Raw genomic sequence first — 2,715 nt, forward strand, 5'->3', positions numbered from 1 at the left:
GGCCGTGTCTCTCTGGCTTTTTGTTGCGGCTCACGAGCCGGGTCGTAACAAAATGGGGGCTTGTCGTTAGTTGAACCTGGTTGCGTTTGGATAATTTGTTGTTTTTGGTTAAGATTTGGTTTCTGGATTTTTATTTATTTATTTTTTTTTTTTTGTGGTTGTTGGATGGCGTAGTTTGTTTTGTTTGTTTTCTCCGGGGGTGGGGTTTCGTTTATTTTTTTTCTGTAATCAGTGGGTTGAGTGTTCATCGTGTACACCTGTTTGCAGCTTTGGTCCCCTGATAGGCGATAGAGGTGTAGCTCCTTTGGGCTTCATCTGGTCGTTGTCTTTGTAGTGTCGCTTCTAGGTGGTTAGTGTTAACTGTTTACAGTTATCTCGGGAGCACGTCCGTGGGATTCTAGGCAGGGAATCTGTATAGATTTCCTTTCTGGCCCGCTGGTTTAAGGTGCGTAACAACCCGCCGCCGAAAAGCGTGAAGACTAGGGATCAGCTGTTAGGTAAGTTTTTGTATATAGGCAAGAATAGTGGGGTTCTCAGTCTGCCTTTTGGGTACACGACTTGGCACTTTTCCCTGGTTACTGTTTGCGTTTCGTTATAAATGATCATGACTTCTCTCTCTGAATTTTTTGATTCTCCCTCAGAGGAGTTTTTGGAAGGTTGCTCAAAAGAGCAATTATTCGAGATTGGAAAACATTACGGGGTGGAAATTGATGGCCGACGGTCTAAAGAGAATGTGAAGTCCATTTTGGTCGCAAATTTAGTTGAAAAGGACATTTTGCACAGCTCAGTTGGTGAGATTACAGCTAAACCTACTGTTTTACCTCCTGGTTTGACATTTGAGCAGCATAGGGAATTGCTGTTGTTACAGTTTGAACACGATAAGTTCAAAATGAAAGTACAACTGGAAGCAGAGCACACTAGATTGGAGATCGAACGGACACGGCTAGATTTGGCTAAACAGAGTGTTGCGTCTGGAGTCTCTCGTTCTTCTTCCGTTGCTTCTGAGGCAGTTGATATGGAGTTTGATGTCATTGGGAATTTACGTTTATTGCCTAAATTTAATGAACTTGATCCAGATTCTTTTTTCGTCATTTTTGAGCGTGTGGCTGAGGCGCGCAGCTGGTCTGATTCTGCACGTGTGCTGTTGTTGCAGTGTGTGCTTGTGGGGCGTGCTCAAGAAGTTTTTTCTACGTTGTCTGACTCTGATTGCCATGACTATGCTAAGGTGAAAGCTGCTGTTTTAAAAACTTATGAGTTGGTGCCTGAGGCATATAGGCAGAGGTTTCGGAGTTGCAGAAAAAACTCTGAGCAGAGTTACCTGGAATTTGCCAGAGATATTAAAATGCATTTTATGCGGTGGTGCGCGGCAGCAGAAGTTAAAACCTTTGAGCAGCTATGTGAACTTGTTGTTTTGGAACAACTTAAAAACTCAGTTCCTGAGGTGGTTGCTACTTATATTTGTGAACAGAAAGCTCAGACGGCAGCTGCAGCCGCGGCGCTCGCGGATGATTACGTTTTGACCCATAAATCCCAGTTTCCGACAGCAAGTGGTTTCAGGGGGGACATTGGGCGAAGCGATAGTTCTCGCCGTCCTGCTGGTTTGCGTAAGGTGGAAGTTAAACCTCCTGGTTCTTTTGACAGTAATGATCGTTGTAACTACTGCCATAAGCGTGGTCATTGGAAGGCGGATTGCCATCTATTTAAGTCTAGAACTCCAACATTTCAGTCTAGACCAGAGGGGGCGGGTTTAGCGGCACCTGTGTTTACAGGTGTAGAGAAACGAAAGGAATCGCCGCTCGTAGAGCCTGTGGAATCATATTTACCATTTATAAGAGATGGTTATGTATCATTGGCAAAAGGTGAAAAGAAAATACCTGTGAAAGTACTTAGAGACACTGGTGCGTTTAATTCTTTTATTCAGGCGGATGTATTGCCTCTCCCTGAGCACACAGAGACGGACAACTGTATTCCGGTGAGGGATATGGGTTTGAATATTTTGTTGGTTCCTCTCCACAGGGTGTTTTTGGAGTGCCAGCTTTTTTGTGGAGAGGCTTCGTTGGCGGTGCGACCTGCGTTACCTATTGACGGGGTCTCGGTCATTTTGGGTAATGATCTAGCGGGTTCCAGCATGTGGACAGATGAATTACCCGCAGTCTCAGTTGGTAGTGAGCCGGTGTCACAAAAGTTGAGTCGACAAGAGGAGAGTGAGCGTGAATTTTCGAACGTTTTCACAGCTTGTGCTGTGACTCGAGCTATGTTGCGCTCTCAGATGGACAGTGAGAAGAAAACACAAGATGAAAATAAAGACCACAATTTCTTTTTGCCTCTTGCTGACTTCCCATTTCCCGTCACTCGTACTGATTTGATAACTGAACAACGTGCAGATTCCTCATTAAAAGAACTATTTCAGCAGGTTCGTCCGGAGGATGCGGTTTCAGATCACGAAGGTGCGTATTTTCTTCGAGGCTCGGTGCTAATGAGAAAATGGGTGCCACATTTTGGTTCTGTGGAGCACGCTGTTTTTCAAGTGGTAGTTCCCTCTAAATACCGTGAGGCACTGTTGAAAGTAGCACATGATGAGTCTGGGCACGCTAAAAACATATGACCGAGTCCTTACATTTTTTTTGGCCTCGTTTGATATTTCCTCCTATGTTAGAACATGTTATGTCTGTCAGCTAACTGCAAAGCCTAACCAATCTTTGAAACCCACTCCTT

The sequence above is a fragment of the Poecilia latipinna genome, unplaced genomic scaffold (genome assembly GCF_001443285.1).
Source record: "Poecilia latipinna isolate Pla-1442-1.1 unplaced genomic scaffold, P_latipinna-1.0 Scaffold3932, whole genome shotgun sequence".
Lineage (NCBI taxonomy): Eukaryota > Metazoa > Chordata > Actinopteri > Cyprinodontiformes > Poeciliidae > Poecilia > Poecilia latipinna.